Below are 21,283 nucleotides of genomic sequence, written 5' to 3'. Positions count from 1 at the left end.
CGAAAACGCGAAAACGTAAAATGGCCTGAACCGGCCACCATAAACAGGTGAACTCATCGTACAATTTACAATGTCAATAATCATCTGTTCTCTCTAGAGGAACAACATGTGGAAATTTTGGACAATACTTTAGACTTTCTATATGGAGACCAGCCCAATCTTTCTTTATTTGCAGACCATGTTCACACAAATGTTGCTGGTGCCAAAGTTTTAAGCCACAACATTATCTCCTGCGTCAACAATCTATTTCAATTTTCAAATTGTACATCAGAAACTGAATCAAATTTTCAATCGGTGAGGTCAACAGGGAGGAGATTTATACCATTCAACAACACAACAACTCAGGAACAAAGTGTGTCCAGTCAAACGTACTGGAGGTAAATTTAACCAATAACTTTTCCACTACCAGAACATGTAATTCTATTTTAGGAAATATTGTCAGTATTGTTATTTTGTATTTATGTACTGCAACACATATTCTATCATCTAATTCCAAATCATCTCCATTTACAAACCCTTTTATATTTCCACACAAGTCACTTAATATATGTCACTTAAACATCAATCATATATTGCCAAAGTTTTCTGAAATTAAATATTTGCTATCAAAATCTAACACAGATGTGCTGTGTTTAAGTGAAACATTTTTGTCAGATTCTGTCCAAAACAAAGAAATAGATATTAAGGGTTATGATACAAACAGAAAAGACAGAATTGGAAAATCTGGCGGTGGGTTTTTAATTTATATTTCTAACATGTTAACCACAATAAGACGACATGATTTGGAAAATGATGATATAGAATCAATGTGGATCGAAATTATTTTTGTTCATCAAAAACCTATATTAATTGGTAACATTTATAGACCACCAAAAAGTAATGCAGAGTGGGTTACAAAATTTGAATTAATGTTAACAAATGTCGATATTGAAGATAAGGAAATGATTATTTTGGGTGACTTTAATATTAATTTGTCGTCGAGAAAGATTCCAGCTAAATGGTCACATTTAAAAAACATTTTTAACTTGTCTCAAATAGTCTCAGTTCCTACTCGAGTCACTCAAACATCTTCCTCTTTGGTAGACCATATTTATAGCAATGAACCACATAATATTCATTTTATATCTGTTCCGAAGTATTCTATCAGTGACCATTATCCAGTATGCATTTCTCACAAAAGAGGGTTAAAATCGAAAAAGAAAATTCATGAATATATTACGTTCAGATCTACTAAACATTTTAATGAAAATGATTTTGTCAATGACATATCACAGTGTTCATTTAATTGTGTATTAGAAATTGATGACCCCGAAGAAGCACTGTTGTCTTTTTTGAATATTTTTACTAAAGTATTAAATCATCATGCTCCACTCATTAAAAAGAGAGTAAAACGTTTGTATCAAAATGAGTGGATGAATGATGAAATTCTAGATAGCATGAAAAAACGTGATTTTTATCATAAGAAAAAAGATATGTATAGTTATAGACTTTGGAGAAATAAAGTCAAATATCTCATCGAAAACTCTAAACAAAATTATTATACCAATATCATAGAACAAAAAAAGAACAACAGCAGTAAATTATGGAAGCACCTACATACTGTCAGCGGTACCGACAATCATACCAGTATAAAAATCATAAGTGATTGTAACAAAAAGGAAATTTTAGAACCAAAAGGCATTGCTGATGTTTTTAATGCTTATTTCACAAATATCACAGATAATCTTAATATAGATCAAAACATCGACAATTCTAGTAGTTGTTTTAACAAACTTGGTGATTTTATATCGGGTCATGTACCAGATGACGTGTATTTTTCTATACCACTTATGAGTAATGATTTTGTGTGTTTACAACTAAAAGCACTAGAGGAATCAAAAGCAACAGGCCTTGATACCATAAGTGCAAAATTTTTAAAGATGTCTTCTCATGCTATTTCACTACCACTTTGTCATATTTTTAATTTGAGTATCAAAACATGTATTTTTCCATCCTCATTTAAACTGGCAAAAGTCATACCAGTTTATAAGAACAAAGGCTCAAAACAGGATGTTTTTAATTATAGACCAATTGCAATTTTACCACTCATTTCTAAAATCCTTGAAAAACATGTGAAAACACACTTAGTAAAATATCTTAATAAATACAAGTTATTGTATAGAATGCAGTCAGGCTTTCGTGCAAACCATTCTTGTCAAACTGCTTTAACAGCTTTAATAGATAAATGGCTTAAAGCCATTGATGATGGCGATCTTGTTGGAGCAGTATTTCTAGATCTAGCAAAAGCCTTTGATCTTCTCAATCATGAACTGCTTATTCAAAAATTAAACAAATACAAATTAGCTTATACTTCATTACGTTGGTTTACATCATATTTGGCTGACAGATATCAGAAAGTATCTATTTCAAATACATTTTCAGACGTACAAAAACAAAAAACGGGTGTACCTCAAGGATCCGTATTAGGACCGGTGTTGTTTTTAATTTTTATTAATGATCTTCCTTTGTCTAATCCTAATCATAACACCGATTTATTTGCTGATGATAGCACCATATCAGTCATTGAACAAAACAAAAGTTGCATCAGTCAAAAACTTAATACGGTTTTACAAGATATTTTTCGCTGGTGTGATGACAATAAGATGGCTGTAAATGTATCTAAAACGAAAGCTATATGCATTGGATCTAAACAAAAGCTTTCCGTTACATCAAATGAAAACATTAATCTTGCTTTAAATGGACAACAAATTATAGAAAGTACATGTGAAAAAGTTCTAGGTGTTTTTATTGATGCATCTCTATCTTGGTCTTCTCATATCGATTATATAATCAAAAAAGTTAACTCTTCTTTAGCTTTACTAAAAAGGATAAAGAAATATCTAAATCATAAAGCTAGACAAATGTACTATAACGCTTACGTTTTACCTCACTTAGATTATTGTTGTTCAATATGGGGAAACTGTAATAACTTTCTATTAGATAGTTTACTAAAACTGCAAAAAAGGGCAGCAAGAATAATTTTAGACGAACATGATTACACCAAACCTTCAAGAGAATTATTTCACGAATGTAACATTGTGCCAATCACACAAAGAATACTTTATCACAAATCATTACTAATGTATAAGGCAAAACATGGCTTAGCTCCAGAATATATGTCCAGTCTTATTGTATCAGCTTCTGCAAACCAAAAATATAATACGAGATTTTCATCCTCAGATAATTTTATTATTCCAAAACCAAATACAGAGTTGTATAAGTCTAGTTTCTCGTACAATGGACCAAAAGTGTGGAATGCTCTTCCTAATTCAATAAAAAAATCAAATACAGTATCCGAATTTAAACATAAATACAAATCTATGTACTTTTAACATTACCATCATATTTTTACTGTAATGCCATATCATAATTGTTTATTGTATTTTAAATTGTACATAATCTTTATTTAATTTATTATTATTGATGCATTGTTTATTTGTAATGTAATTATTATTGTATTAAGAGAGCCTTATTGAAAATTGGTGTAATCCAAATGAGTTACTCTCTCTAAATAAAGATATTATTATTATTATTATTATTATTATTATAACATTTAATTATCAATTTAAACAGATATACATCGAGCTAGTTCCATAAACTGCAAATGGTGTGCATACACAATTTTTTTTTAATTAACAACATTGAAATGCAATGAAATGATTGACTGAAATTAACATCATGGTTTTTTAATTTTCTTTCAAAACAATATATTTTACAACTCTTTCAGCGTCACTGATGAGTCTTATGTAAACGGAACGCGCGTCTTGCGTATTAAATTATAATCCTGGTTCGTTTGATAACTATTTTACACTGCTGGTAGACGTTTCGTCCCCTAGGGTATCACCAGCCCAGTAGTCAGCACTTGGTTGTTGACATGAATATCAATAACATGGTCATTTGTATAAATTTACTGTTTACAAAACTAAGGATTTTCTTAACTCAGGAGTAGTTACACCTTAGCTGTATTTGGCACAACTTTTTACAATTTTGGGTCCTCAATGTTCTTCAACTTTGTACTTGTTTGGCTTTCAAACTGTTTTGATATGAGCGTCACTGATGAGTCTTATGTAGACGAAACGCGCGTCTGTCGTATTAAATTGTAATCCTGGTACCCACCTTTGATAACTATTTCAGACAAAAAAAGTTAAGTCGTTCAATGTCTCATACTTTATTGATGAGTATTTCAATATGTTCTCTTTTTATCATTTAACAATTTTTTTTATTTATTTTTATTTCCGGATGAAGATCTCTAAGTTTTATTTTGGTAGATATGAAATACGCTTGATTCCAATCGTTATCAGTTCGTGAAGGAGTTTGGTTTCAGGTGACATTGTTAAACGTCATTTGTGCGTTTGTTGGCCATAAAATCTATGTTAATTAATTGAACTGTATCGTAAAGTGGTTTTACTAAAAACTGCATATGTAATAAGAAAGACGTCTAAACTGTATGAATTGGTATTGATGACTAAAATACAAGATAACGTCATTAGTACACGACGTTGGATATACAATAAAGCCGCGTTACGTTAACGTTCTCTTCTGTGCGTGATTTCCAACATTCTCCGGCCCACGAAAAGTGAAAGTATAAAACTTGTAAAATAATTAAAGTCTCTTTGTTAAAATAATAAAATGAAATTAATTTTAAAGTCCATCATTAAAATTAAAACTTTTACCACAATTCATAATATAATGTCGCCTTAAATTAACGTTCGATTATCGGTTCATGTTCTCCCTGTAGTCCAAGTCCTGATTCGTTATATTGCTACACATTTTGCCTTACGATCTTTCGGTGTGTTCGAATTATTGTCTTGTTCCTTTGTGTCGCATACATTGACTTCATTCGTACTTATTTCAAAAGGGTAAAGTTTATTGGCCTTGATGTTATTCCGTTTCTCGTTCTCAACATAACTGACCTTATGAGTCCATCTTGTCAAAAAACAAGTTCTTTTATAATAGCTATTTGCCAATTAATCCTGGGAGTTTCATCGTATATTTGAACAATGTCACCAACTTTGATATCCTGTTCATTATTACCGTTGATGCGATGAAATTCGCGAAAAGCGGTTAAATATTCCTTCTTCCATCTACCCTAGAAAAGCTTAATTATCTGGTATTGCACTGTTTAAAGTTTGTTGGGGGAAGAATGCGTGAAGTTTTGTACAAGGTTCTCATCGACGTGTTAGTTGCTAGCATACGGTCATGATACAATTTTCCTTCCATATAATAAATGAGATGGAGTCAGTGGGTCCTCGTCTATCGGATCTGTAGATATGTATGTCAACGGACGGTCATTTAGAATTGCTTAAGTACATCTAAACTCACATTAGATCGCCCTAAAACTTTCTTAATACAGTTTTTTGTTAGTCCAATGAATCTTTCCCAGAAACCGCCATACCAAAGCGCTCGCTTCGGTATGAACTTCCAATCTGTCCCTTGACTATTCAATGTTGCTTGAAGTGTTGGTGATGAAGTTAGCCTTTCAATTTCTTTCGCTGATGCTACGTATGTTGTCGCATTGTCGGATAACATGATTTTTGGTAGTGATTTCCAACTTGAGAATCTACGGAAAGGTAAAATAAACTGTTTTTCTGTTAAATCTGTAACTATTTCTAAGTGTACAGCTTATGGTATGAGATTTCTGTGTTGAATTGGTTGAGTTAGTTTTTTGCCAGATTTTACGTGATTTTGTATTTGTGTATAACGTAGCTGTAGCGCTCGGACTTTCACCTGTTTCTGTACTGTTACCAGACTCTAAAATGGCAAAATCCTTAAAGATAGATCTTCTAAGATCCCCGAGAAACCAATCTGATGTACCGTGCTCACGTGTTAATTTGTTTCTTATTTCACCAGGCATTTTGTTGAGTATGACCGGTACTAATAACGAGCCGTACGAAGTATATGCGGTGCTAACATTTTGAATGGGTTGCAGTGTCTCATTTTGTGGCGAAAAGATTCTAGCGGCTGCATTTAAATTAGATGTTTGAACGTGAATAAATTTACGAATTTTGCGTATTTTCGTCTTTAAATTAAATTTATACTCATCTGTGTCAAGTATATCTTGCTCTATATCCTCCTCTTGTACACAATCTAAAAAGTTCTTATCTAAATCCTTCAGAATATCTTGCTTTTCCTTTAATATATCCAAAATTGTTTCGAACTCGTTCTCTGCCGGTTTATCTTCTGTTTCACTTCTCTCCTCAAATTTTCTTAAAATCCTAAAAACTGCGCTTCTGTGTCCTGCTCGTATAGATTTCAGCTTTGAAGTCATCTTCTTCTGGTCACGGTACAAATATCGTAAAGTGGTTTTACTAAAAACTGCATATGTAATAAGAAAGACGTCTAAACTGTATGAATTTGTATGGATGACTAAAGTACAAGATAACGTCATAAGTACACGGCATTGGATATACAATAAAGCCGCGTTACTCAAACGTTCTCTTTTGTGCGTGATTTCTAACAAACTGAGTGATGAATATGCTCATGTGGATAAGTTCCTAAATGATAAAATTAATATGTTTTATTATGCATGGTTAGATTATGTACATAAGCATAAAGATCAGTGTTTGAAAAGCGCCAAGCAGTCAAAATTGCCCCATCACTGCAAAGGTACAGTGATCCAGTTATAATAAATCCCATAAACGTTACAATGACTTGAGGAAACGGCGTATGGTTAAACAAATGTAGGGTAATGAAATTGATATTCAGTTGACATAAACTAATAGAAATGGTTAGATTCTCTAGAAAAAAAGGTAAAACGACTATAATAGCATGTTTAGAATGTTTACATCATTATAGATATACATATATAACCGTAGCCGTATTTGCCGCAACTTTTGGGCATTTTGGATCATCAATGCTCTTCAACTTTGTACTTGTTTGGCTTTCTTACTATTTTGATCTGAGCGACACTGATGAGTCTTATGTAGACGAAACACGCGTTTGGCATATTAAATTATAATCCTGGTACCTGAAATAACTATTACGTCGGTCATTTAGTTTCTTCGTTGCATAATTGGGGAATATATATGTTTTAATATACATAGATAGAAGGTTGCTGCTCATAAGGTGGTTATTAATCCAAGAGTTCCAAATGGTGAAGTTGAAATCATCCCTTCGTAAATTTGACGGACGCCGGCACATATTTCGGATATGTTCCTTATGACAACTACAAACCCCTTCCTTTTTCATGAATATGACCAACTGAATTAGACTATTTTTCGGATTTGTAATAACATAAGCAACACGACGGATGCCACATGTGAAACAATATCTGCTTACCTTTCCGGAGCACCAATTTTTTTTGGGGTTGGTGTTCCTTAGTCTTTAGTTTTCTACTGTTGTGTCTTATGTACTATTATTTGTTTGTTTGTCTTTTTATTTTTAGCCATGGCGTTGTCAGTTTATGTTCCACCTATAAGTTTGACTGTCCCTCTGGTATATTTCGTTCCTTTGCCATTACATTGGCAACGATTGGTGAGAAAAACATAACCAGATATAATAATTAAAAATGTAAAAAGATAGGGGTAAAGGTGTATACTGAATTCACACACGTAGACAACTGGACATGTGTAGTTCAATAAATATATTGATTCTGTTTTTTTCTGTTTTGTCCACAATAAGCATATGATAGGATTATCACCAGTACATTAGGTTCTAAAAAATATTAGACAACGACTGCTTGTATAAAACCATGTTTATCAAATTCAATCAATTTATTTTTCAAATGAAACAAACATTATTGAAGGTACCTTTTTCAGCTTTTCATTGCATCTTTATTCTTTTTTACCTCAAGGCTAATAGTAGTCACCTTGAATATACAAAGAATCCTATTAGACTGTACAACCATGCTAGCACACCAACAATTTAAATATTTCAAACATCGTGAAAATCTATTTCAATTTAAAAGCATCGTTCATTTATACTTAAATAGGCGATGCAATTGCAAAGACTTAAGTGGAATTTACAGCCACCAAATTCTGTAATGGTCCCAAATCAATAGCCTTTTTTGTTTTGTTCGTAAAATAAATTGAATTTTTTTTTATCATACGTTGTTAAATCTTTATACGTTAACATAGAAGAAACTGTATTATGTTTATACTGTAACAAGGGAAACTATTTTATGGAATTATGTAAACAAAACATGTTGGTTTGAAAATAATTAAGGCGTGTCTCTTTAAATTCTACATTTACTGCTATGCAGATAAACTTACTTTTGCGACAACACTGAGGTTTCGTATGCCTAAATTGATACATAAAGTAAGCAACGATATGAATAGGTACTTTATGAATTATTAACTAAATCACTACAATATGCATATTTTTTGGTACATCGATGTATACACAGATAATCGATGGAAAAATTATAAAAAACACCGACCAATTTTTGATCGTATATGTGATGTGTTTAAATAAAATAAAAAAATAAGGTATGACCATTTTATGTTTTGAAGTTTTCATTGTACAATAGTATGCTATTTAAAAAATAATTGCATAAATTGTACAACTATTGTTAAATTTCACCTCCCCTCCCCCACCACTAATTTGATATATGAAATAAGTGTTGATAATAAGCAGTCGTATAGAATTATTATAATAACTGTTCTCTTCCGAAACATGTAGTATATATTTGTCACTAGACATTGAGCAATCGTAAAGAAAAATTGAAATAAATCTTGATCAATATGTTTATACAGGTTGTGTATAAAATCGTCCACTAATTTTATATAATCAATTATGGGAATAACGTACCCTTTTTCAAAATCCTGAATCTTCCCTGCTGAAATTCTATGAGTTAAGTGAATCATAATTTGTTCGTTAAGGACACCATAACAGGAGAATGTCTGAAGCAAATCAATCATATCATTTTTCATATTGGCCCGAAATTTCCGCTATTCATTTACATGTATGCCTTAGAAGCGATTGTAAACTTATTAAAGAGATGAACTAAATACACACTAAGGAAGATCTTGTCAACTTTGACATATCAATACTATATAAAAGTGAATGCAACACGGAACAATACTTATTTATAGTAACGCTGTATCTTATCTAAGTATATTGTATTCTCTTTAACCTATATATGTGAACGGTATTCATTTCGTATATATAGGACTGAGATCGACAATATTCCCAAAGAATTTAAACAACAAGAGTCCTAACAAGCTATGTTTATTTTCAAATATTTTGTTTTTTGCTGTATAACTGTTGGCAGTAAGTATATGATTATTTTAAAAGATATACTGGTATGAAAGGTTTATCTAAAAAATTTCCTTAATGTAAAATGACTGGGTGTGCTAGTTAAATCTTAATGATTATTTTTGTTTTTATATATCAACGTAATAACGTGATAAAGGTATGTACAGTGTTTTTTTAATTTTTCATAGTTTTTTTTTTTTTTTTTTTTTTTTAAATTTGATCATACTTTATTGATAGTTTGACATTTGTTAGTGGATACATCAAATACCGGTACCTTATCCCGGCCTCGTTAACCGTTAGTAGCATATACAAATATAGTCAATTTGGTTAGTATTTGTTAGTTTTTTTAACTGTAATATATACATTTATAAATCATTGTAAATTATAATATATCCAAGTAAAACATTATCAATACAGAATGATCAATAAATCTGAATAGATAAAAAAAAATAAAATATAAAGAATAAATAAATAAAAATCACAGAAATTTGGAATTTTGGAAAAAGGAAAAAAAAAAAAAAATATATATTTTACTTACAGCATTCATAATGTATCTTGCAGGATTTATTTATTCAAATATTTGCGTACAGGCAATAACTTAGAGGTAGATACATATAGTTATAAACATCGACTAAAACATCAAGCATATATATATATAAACCAACATATAACAGTATCAAATCATTAAACATAGGTGGTGATGTGGATAAGGTAAGAAATGTACATAAAAATAATTCCGGTACATGATGTACCAATTTTTTGATAATCAACCTAGTCTTCTAAAATTGGAAGCCAGGGGTCCCAGCAGATATTGGCCATATGAAAAGGTTTTCTTTTAAAAAATAAATTCTTTTCTAATGCCAGAGATTCTTTGAGGTAGTTTTTAAGTCCTGTAAAATTTACCTTTTTTCACATAGTTTTGTTCTGTAAATATAGAATTTTGTCAGGAGTATTATTAAGTTTTTTATCATATTATTTCCGTTGTTACCTAAATTTCCAAATAAAATAATATCTATATTAAATGGAATCAATATTTGTGTTTGGTTATAAATCCAATCACCAAGTTCAATCCATAAATCTGAAATTTTATGGCATGTCCAAAATATGTGCTCAATATCTTCAATAGCTTCATTACAGAAAGTACATTTATCTGATTGTTTTATCTTAATTTTAAATAAAAATTCATTTGTGCCAATGATTCTGTGCACTATTCTGTACTGGAACCAATGAAGTTTAGAGCTTTTTGTGGTGTAGAAAGACATATTATGCACTTTTTTCCAATCAAAATTTTTATTTAATCTTAGAGACCATTTATCTTCACAACTAGGCCTTGTACTACTTTTTTCTAAGAAAACATTATACATATCTTTTGACCCTTTATTTGACAAAAAAAATGTTCTAATATTATTTGGTAGAATTGGTCCATGAACTTTATTAAGATTTTCTATAGAGATATTATGTTTAAGAGAATTTTGATATGATTTTATTGCTGATATAACTCCATTATAAACTAGAAAGTTAGATTTAATTTCATAAATATTTTTGCATGCTCAAACGACATTAATTTACCCTCATTATCTACCAGATCATTAATCAATAAAATACCGTTATCAGCCCAGTCTTTATAGAACACACTTCTGCTACCTATTTTAATATTTCCATTATTCCAAAGTGAATTTGTTAAAAATTCTTCTTCATTTTTTGGTTTAAGTTTATTTAGCATTTCTGTCCATGCTTCAAAAATCTCTTTCCAAAAGTGGTTTTTACATTTGTTTGGTGGGCCTAGAAATACTAGTTTTTCAATATCAATATTTTCTGTGCTTTCTATAAGCTTTTTGAGTTTTGTATTGTTTTTTAGCAACCGTCGGACCCACGTTAATTTTAACCCTTTTATATATTCTTTAATATCTAACATTTTCAGCCCCCCAAATTTATGTTCCAGACATAATATTTCTCTTTTAATCTTGTCAGGCTTGTTTTCCCAAATAAATGAATAGATTGTACGAATAAGTTGTTTAAGAGTAGTATTGCATGGTGTTGGTAATGTTAAAAACAGATGATTTAATTTTGAAATAATTAGTGTCTTGATAATTGTTATCTTTCCCACTGGAGTAAGTGTTTGTCTAGACCAAATATTGATTATATTTTCAATTTCTTTTATTTTAGGATAATAATTCAAAGATTCCATTTCTTGCAAATTGACAGAAAAGTTTATTCCTAATAGTGTAAACCTACTGGAACCCCATTCCAATCCCCACTTTACACACATGGTGTCTTGACTATATTTTTTCTTTCCTATCCACACCACCTTTGTCTTGTCTAAGTTCATATGGAGACCAGACATTTCAGCATATTTATGTAATAAGCGGAGAGTTGCGTCAAGGCACTCTGGTGAACCGTCAAGAATAATTGATGTGTCATCAGCATATTGAGAGATCAAATATTCAGTATCATCTATTTTAATTCCCTTTATATCTTTATTTTTTCTAATTAATATTCCAAGTATTTCTGCACATAAAAGAAATATATAAGGTGATAAAGGATCCCCTTGTCGACAACCTCTTTGAATTTCAAAGAATTCAGATAAAAAACAATTTTGAGAAACTGCAGAACTTATATTTTTGTAAAAGGTTCTTACCCATTGTTTTATAGAGGGGCCAAAATTGAAAAAGTCTAAAACGTCTTCAATGAAATTCCATGATACAGAATCAAAAGCTTTTTCAAAATCTATGAGAAGGAGCAGTCCTGGTAAATCATTTAGTTCTGTATGAAATAATATATCGTAAATAAGACGAGTATTCTCCCCTATAAATCTACCCGGAATAAAGCCAGTCTGATCACTGTTAATAATTTGAAGTAGAACTAATTTTATACGCTCAGCTATGCAGCTTGATGCTAATTTATATGTGGTATTTAGTAAACTTATTGGTCGCCAGTTTTTCATGAATTGTCTCGGTTTATCTCCCTTTGGTATACAGGTTATAATACCTTGTCTTTGAGTAATTGATAATTCCCCTTTTTCGTAAACATTAATTATAGAACGAAATACAAATTTTCCTATATCTATCCAAAAAAACTTGAAAAATTCATTTGTGAAACCATCTGACCCAGGGCTTTTTTCATTTTTCATTTTTCGCAAAGCAGTTGTCAATTCACCATAAGTAATTTCACCCTCCAAAGATTCTCTAATGGTATTATTTATTTTTTTAATATCAGTATCAGGGATTTCATTGTTTAGGTTAACATTATTCAAACTTTCTGTTTTAGTATATAGCCTTTTGTAATAATTGTTTGCTTCTTTTAATATTTTATCTTGCTCACTGATAGTGTCCCCTTTTTCATTGACTAATTTTGGAATAGTTTTATTTATAAAATGTTTAGTTTCTAAATTTAGAAAAAAAGTTTGAAGGTTTTTCTCCTTCTTCTATCCATTGGATTTTGGATCTGATGTAGGACCCCCTCATCTTTTCTTGTCTTAATACTTTTAGATCAGTTTTCTTTTTTTCAGTTTCAATAAATATTTCTTCTGTCAATATTTGTTCTTCTAGTTTTTTAATATCTTCTGATAGTATTCTTTCTTTTTTATCTTTTTGTTTCTTCCTAAAAGAAGCATATGAAATTGATTTTCCTCTAATTTCTGTTAATAAAGTTTCTAGAAAGAGTTGATCGTTTATAGTCAATTGAATTTCTAAGTCATTTATTTTTTCTAATGTTTCTCTCTTGTATACTAGTGATGCGTATTGTTCTTTAACTTTATTTATAGTCTCTTTAACAGCAGCTGAATATTCAATGTCATGTAAAAGTGAATTGTTAAATTTCCATAGACCTTTACCAATTATAAAGTTATTCATCTTTAAATGTAACATTATTGGGGAGTGATCGGATCTATAACTGTTGAGAATGCGTATATCATGAACATGTTGATTAAGGCCTTGCGATATTAAAAAGAAATCCAATCTTGCTTGTTTAATGGGATTATTTTTTCTCCATGTAAATTTTTTTAGTTCAGGGTACAATTCCCTATAGGGATCTGTTAAATCATAATTTTCTATTATATTTAAAACTTTCTCTTTGGCTTTTGGGTTATTTACATTTTGGTAATTATAAGTATCAAGATTTTGGTTTTGGACTAAATTGTAATCTCCAGTTATTAAAACTGATTGGTTGTTCAAGTCTTCTATTGTATCACTTACTCTAGAATAAAATTCAGGTGAATCTTTATTTGGACCATATAAGCATATCAAAGTTATTCTTTTTCCTTCAATTTCAATATCAATTCCTAACAGATTTCCTTGATCATCTTTTTTTATCCTATATATCTTGTATTCAAAGTTTTTGGTAAAAAATATTGCTACCCCTCTTTTGTTTGTTGCAAAAGAATTGAAAATACAGTCTCCTCCCCATAGATTTTTTATTGATATTTCTTCTTTTTCTGAAAAATGTGTATCTTGTAAACAATATATGTGGCAATTTTTTGCTTTAAGATAATCAAAAACATCTCTCCTCTTCTCCTTTGAATTTAAACCTTGACAGTTGTATGAAACAATTTTTATACCACTATCACTCATTTATTCAATTTTATTTTTATAGCTGAATAATAAATACTTGAGATTTGATGAGAGTATTGCGACCGTCTTCTCCGATAGTGTTTTATATAAGTAAGTGATAATGTAACTCTGAAATGTCTGATCTCCTCTACCTTAATTTCCTGCTGTATCCTAAATACATCATAGTTTCCATACAATAAGTAATACTGTGTCAAAATGAAAAACAAACATAAATAATAAAAAAAACAAAAAGAAAGAAAATTTGAGATCATAGTGTCAATATCAAACATCTAATAATAATTAAAAACAAATTACTATTGTATTGAAGAGTAACCTATCCACTTGTGTTCAAATATTTTTTAATACAGAAATACTGTGTACAAAGGGAGATCAATCTATTTAATTTAAATTATAATAAAAATTATCTCCCATTATATAATGTGTTTTCATATCAAAATCTAAATGCATTAAATATACACTGTTTTGGTTGATTTAAGTAACTTTTTATTTCATTTCAATTCAAATGAGTCAGACCGAAAGAAATAGTGGGTTAATGAAGACAATAAATATGTGTATATTTAGTTTTTGCTTTCAACATGTACAAACAGACAAAACAAATGTTTGATTTTCAATGAAATCAATAGATTTGTTTTGTTTATATTGTTTATGTAGTGTTAACATTTTCAGGATTTTGCAAGTGATTATTTTTTTCTTAATACACTTCATGATATTTACACCATGAGCACAGGAAAGCATGTATAATATGTAACTAATAATTAATAGCAGCTAATCTAAAAGCTCTTGACATGTACAAATTCAGCTTCAGTCATGCACAAATTAAGCTTCAGGCAAATCAACACAAATAAAAATCATATAAATATAAGCTAAGCAGTAAGCAGTAAGCACTAGTAGAAAACATAAAGCATGTTTGATAGGGCTACAGGATTGATTCTCTTTTAAAAGAAATAAAATTTAAAATTTCGCAATAAATTTTCAATTATTAGTACTATTTGTTAAGTCAGCTTCACTTATTCATTCAAGTCATTTGTAATAATCTCACCTTCTATCATGGTATTATTTGAGACAAGATAACTGTAAAAAAATTCTGTCCCATAAAGTTTCATTAGAACAAGGCTTCTAGTGATGAATTTTGTGTAAATTTAACTGGTTTACGGTTTATATTATCTGGTGAGTACTGACCTTACAACCAGTCATTTAAGCGTGAGAAAAAAAAATAATCGTTAAGCTTTAAAATTTGGAGACTATATAATATGTATATATGACATACATAGTTTAACCTAGTATCCTATCTTGGCTATTTTAGTGAGGTAGAAAAACATTCCTGTTTTACCGACATTACATGCTGGAAAGCACTAAAATAAAAATATTAAGCTGTAGCAAACAAAAAACGCACGAAAAAAAATCCCAACATACACACATCACAAAAAAAAAAAAAAAAAACAACAAAAAAAACAGAACATTAACACATCTATACTTACTTTATGTCACACCCTAAAAAATATTAAAGTATTAAATATACATTTTTGTATATTTGTTTATGAATATACATATTTATACCGAACAAGTAAATATACCAAAAAAACAGAGATACATATATATAATTTGTGTACTGTTTGTTCTACATGTACAAGTATTGATCAGACACAACTGATGTCTTTACGGACGTTCCAGACATCTCGTGCATTTAGACGGGTTTCTAAAACCAAGTGTACACCTCTTGCTCTTATCCTTGTTTGTAGTTTTTCTTTAGTCCTGATGTTATAAGCTATTTTCGCAAGATCGTTACGTGCCTCTTTCATAATAACAGGGAGATCATCAACAATTCTTATCCGTTTTTTTGCAAGTTTGTAAGCCTGAGCCATAATACATTGCTTGTCGTCATAATGCATGAACCTAACAATAATTGCATCCGGGCGTTTTGTACCTTCAACTGGAGCTTTAGCGGGAATCCTATGTGCATTTGCAATAGGGAAACTGTCAGCTTTAAATTTTTCGATACCAAGATCTTTAACAAATAAATTATCAATCACTTCCCAAATTATCTCATTTGGTTTTTGTTCGACTCCATAGATGAGGACATTGTATTTCCTATCATGTTTCTCAAGTAGTACTTGACATTCTTTGAGTGAAGTAAGTTTTTTGTCTATGTCTAATTTGAGCAATTCTAATTTCTCGGTTTCTAAACAATTGAACTGAGATTCCAAATGTCCCACACCTCTCTCAAGCTCATTGTGGTCTTGCCTAAGTTGTTGTACTTCAGTGTTTGTGATACTAAGGTCAGATTTTACTTGCCCTACTTCAGATTTCACATCATTAATAAGTTCCGTTAAGTTTTTCTCAACGGAGTCGAGCCTAGAAGAAAAGTTTGTGACCTTACTGTCTATACTCAACATTATGTTTTTAAGGTCAGCAACGTCTTCTTTTGTCGCCATGTCTATTTCATTCAAATATCAATCAATCAAATCAAATTATGTACGGATATTTTTTTCGATATATTGTTTTGTAGTGTTTATTTGTTACCACAATATTCTGAAAGTTATATGACTGTTATATGACTATTAATTTCATATTAATTTCATATTTTCCACAACATAAACACATAATAAATGGATAAGTTACTCTTTTTTCTTCAGCTAGAAATTTTCATGGGCGCCGCCATGACAGGGGCGATAATTTTTCATAGTTGTTTATGCCCAGTTTCGAATAAAATTTTAATCGAGTTTTTTTTCATTTACATAAACACAAAAATAAGGAGGATAAGTATGATTTGCAATGATAAAACTCTCTATCAGATACAAAATGACGTCAAATACATCAAATATATGACTTTTTTGTCATGTATTCCTCTTAAACCATGAGCCAAAACCATACTGTTTGGAAAGTAATAAATCATTTAATCGCAAAAAGTAATCGCAGATATGATAAACGGGACGATTTCAACTTCCCAATTATCAATTTCTCGTTTCTCAGCAGTAACATACCCTCTGCCTCTTCGTATGGTGTTTACATATCACAATTGATACGTTATTCTCGTGCTTGTTCACACTATACGGACTTCATATACAGGAGTGTGCTCCTTACACAGAAGCTGCTCCAACAAAGTTATGAGGAAGGCAGATTAAAATTGACACTCCGTAAATTTTATGGACACCATCACAAATTGGTTGATCAATACGATGTGTCTTGACCAAACTAGCTAAGGACATTTTTACCACATGGTAGATTGTGGTTTGTCATTACGTCGTCTAATCTTTTACTTACCGAACGTGAATTATTCCCGATTGTGACTGTTTTTCTGAGTTGGAATTCGCATTATTATAAGACGTGTTACGGTACTTATCTATCCCAAATTCATGTTAGTTTATGTTAGATGTTATATTTGTAATTCTCATCTGATTATGTCAAATTTGTTGACGTCTTTTCTATTATATTCATGAGTTATGGTAAAGAAAATTAAGCACCGCCTTCATTTATTAGATTTGATTTTGTTCAACGTAATCTGTACGATGTTTTACGTTTGAAGTTAGATTCAAAACAAACCGGACATATATATAATATAGTTAATTGCTATTAATAAGTATTGCAATGTGCATTGTGTTTAAATGTTATAACAGTATTTAGTTCAATTATAATCTTAAATCAATCCTAATTCTATTTTAGTTTTAAAATATAGTTTTAGTCATTCAAATGTGACGTAATTTTTGTGCTGTTTCAGAAATTCAAATGTGACGTAATTTTTGTGCCTTTTCACCACTTCGTATGTGAAGTCATTTTTATGACTTTTTGCGTTGAGGCCTGGACTAAGTCGAGTGTGTCTATTTTTTGTGTTGGTTTTTGTATTATGTATCCGGGTTTTGTTTTCTGTAATAAGTTACTACTTCAGTTTTATCATATATCTTTTATATCCATTTGATAAAATTTACTGTTTGCAATAGCATAGTTTGTTCTAAATAATAAGGATGTTCTTATCCCAGGCAGAAAAACCTAGCCGTATTTGGCACAACCTTTTTCAACTTTTGATCCTATGTGCTGTACAACTTTGTACTTTTTTTTAACTTTCGAACTTTTATATCTGGGCGTCTATGGTAAGTCTTGTGTGGACAAGTCGCGTTTTTGGCGTATTGAATTTTAAACCTGATGCCTTTTGTTATCTATTATTCATGTGTTTCTTTGTCTAATATGTTCTCCTATTTATTTTTATTGTAGTCCTGTAATATTATGTTGTCATTTTAATGTTATATTTAACATTGCCATTAATGTGCGAGGTTATGCATGCCGCAAAACCAGGTTTAACCCACCATTTTTTTCTTAAAAAATGTCCTGTACAAAGTCAGGAAAATGGCCATTGTTATATTATAGTTCGTTTCTGTGTGTGTAACATTTTTACGTTGTGTTTCCGTTGTGTCGTTTGTTTTCTCTTATATTTGAGTGGGAATTCACATTACTATAGGTTGCATTTCTGTAAATATTGAAAATGCAATTTACCATAGGAACTCCTTTTACGGCTAAAACTGTACCACTTTTTCTATGAAGTTTTGAAAAAAATCTTATCCTAGAATTAAAAGTTCATATGCACCACAATATTTTTCAAAGGTCAAAATATAGGGCTGTGTGTATATTTTCAACGTTTATATGCCCTGAACTTCTCAGAGTTTAAACTAACACCTATTTTCTTAACTACCCCTACCTCAAATGAAAGGTTACTATAGATTTCAATGTAAACAATATGCACATGTTTATTTACTGGTAACATTCCCAAGTTATGTCTCTGTGAGATGGAACACAGAGAGCATAACTGGGAACCAGTATGTAAACAAAATTGATTTTCTATGAATATCTCCCCAAAAGAGGCGTGTTTTGAGAAACAGCTGCATTTTCAAAGTGCAACCTGTAAGACGTGTCACGGTACTTTTCTATCCCAAATTCATGTATTTGGTTTTGTTTTTATATTTGTTATTCTCATCGGATTTTGTCTAATGCTTAGTCCGTTTCTGTGTGTGCTACATTTTAATATTGTGTCGTTGTTCTCCTCTTATATTAAATGCGTTTCCCTCAGTTTTAGTTTGTTACCCCGATTTTTTTTGTCCATAGATTTACGAGTTTTCAACAGCGGTATACTACTGTTGACTTTATTTATAATGACAAATATGATGTACAGCATCAAATAACATATATTGATGACTCCTATTTTTAGACAGACATGCATACTAAGCCGGGATTTAAAATCCTAGAGAACGTCTAACCTGGTACAGTGGTGCGATAGAACATACTCCAATAAAGAGTAGCAAACATTATGATAATCGCTATTTTGTGCATTTTCCCTTTGATCTTTTTTTGTGATAATTTTTCAGATCATGCTACTTGCTTGAGAGAAAAAAAATTATCACTAGAAACTAAGGAGATATGTGGCGTTGCTGATTATATTGACATGAATTTGACAACGTCGTCATAGGTAAAATAGCAATAAACAGAGTATCATTGGTCATCTCAACTCGATTGCTTACTCGCTTTCGTCTTACCGGCTCAAACGAGACAATCAATATCGTTGAGATGATCAACGATAATCTATAAATAAAGACACAAAAATGTTAATAACAACACACGACTTAATTACATACTCTTTACTTCGAGCGACATATATAGAATTTGGCGGGGTTATATTCACCCCAAGCCTTTGACAGTATTGTTATACAAAATCAATATGTACAGAACAATAAACAAATCAAAGACGTTCCATAGATTCGAACGACAAGTATTTATTTAAATACAGACTCCTGACTTGGAACAGCCACATATGGATTACTTGAATTACCAACGCATGAAACCTATAATGTTTAAGTAACTTAACTGAATGTTTCTAAAAATATCATAGAAAAAAACGTTACGTTTTCCTTTCTACTGCCGGGATAAAATATCATGTAAATCGATCGTTGTTTGCGAAAAGTCCAGTTAAAAGAATGATGAACGAAATCATATCTGCGATGCGTATATACATACGACCGTTAAGAGAAAACAAGATGTTTTTATAACTTTTTGATCCTTGCTTAACGTCAAACAATGAAAAAGACAAATCGTTTTAAGGATGTTGTAAAGCATGCGTTAAAACTTATATGAACCTTTTTGTAAACATAAACAGAAGTAATTTCAACACTCTTGTTCGTGCAAGTATAAATTCTACGTTATTAATGTATACTCTAAACATGCTAAATGTGAAAATAGAAAAAAAATGTGTAGTCAAAATTGAATGATTATTTCTGAATAAAAAAACCCCAAACAATATCAATCATTGTCTAACAAATGTTACTAAATGTGAGTGATACTGTTCAAATGAAAATTCAGTAAAGTAGTAAAAATAACAAATAAATGTTCATATATGCTTATTTTATCGGGTGTTTTTCTATGTTGTGATGTTATGCTATTGTTTCAGAATAAGGGAGGAGGTTTGGTACCATTAAAACGTTTAATCCCGCTGCAAATGTTTGCACCTGTCCTAAGTCAGGAATCTGATGTACAGTAGTTGTCGTTTGTTTTGTAATTTATACGTATTTCTCGTTTCTTGTTTTTTTTTTATATAGATTAGACCGTTGGGTTTCCCGTTTGAATGGTTTTACACTAGTAATTTTGAGGCCCTTTAAAGCTTGTTGTTTGGTGTGAGCCAAGGCTCCGTTTTGAAGGCCGTACATTGACCTATATGGTTTACTTTTTTAAATTGTTATTTGGATGGAGAGTTGTCTCATTGGCACTCACACCACATCTTCCTATATCTATTAAACTGTCCATTAACTTTTTATTTCAACTTGAGGTTCATGTCCACAGATGATTTTTTTATGGTCATGCACAACTTGTTTTGAGTGTCCCTCTCCGTGTCCAGGTTTGTTGAAAGATTTGATAAATAAACGTACGACATAAAATTATGATTAATTTTAAAATTTAAAGAACACCATTTACCGAAAGCATATTTTATTTTGTGTTTTGATTTTGCTTCAAAAGTGAATGGGGTGCTATTCTTTTGTCGATCTGTGTGACTGTTACATGTATGTGGTATGTCCGTTCGTCCATCTACTGTCAGTTAAACATTTACGGTGGGCTAGATCAATAAGTTTGATAAACATGATCTTTTTTTTTAACTTTTTGAATTACATTTTGACGATTAACAACAAATTGGAATGTTATTTTGCCTAATCATCACATTACATTGCAATTTAGTACATATGTCCATAATGCTGTTTGGAAACACATGTCCAATTTCAACCCAGTTTCACGGTTTTCCATCAAGTCGTTATCTTTAGTGCACTTGTTTATCAATATGTGTTTTATAGTGCACTTAATATAGAATGGTGAAGTTTGCTACGTTACTATAGAGCTAGCTCAAAGTACGTTGATTTTGTTGAACGAGGAATACTGCTTTCTCAAAAGTTGCTAAAACAGGGCTATGATCAAATTAAGGTCGTCACTCAAGAAATTTTACGGTCGCCATCATT

Source organism: Mytilus edulis, chromosome 11 (assembly GCF_963676685.1).
Source record: "Mytilus edulis chromosome 11, xbMytEdul2.2, whole genome shotgun sequence".
In the NCBI taxonomy this organism is placed as follows: Eukaryota; Metazoa; Mollusca; class Bivalvia; order Mytilida; family Mytilidae; genus Mytilus; species Mytilus edulis.
Note: the sequence above shows the minus strand (reverse complement) of the source record.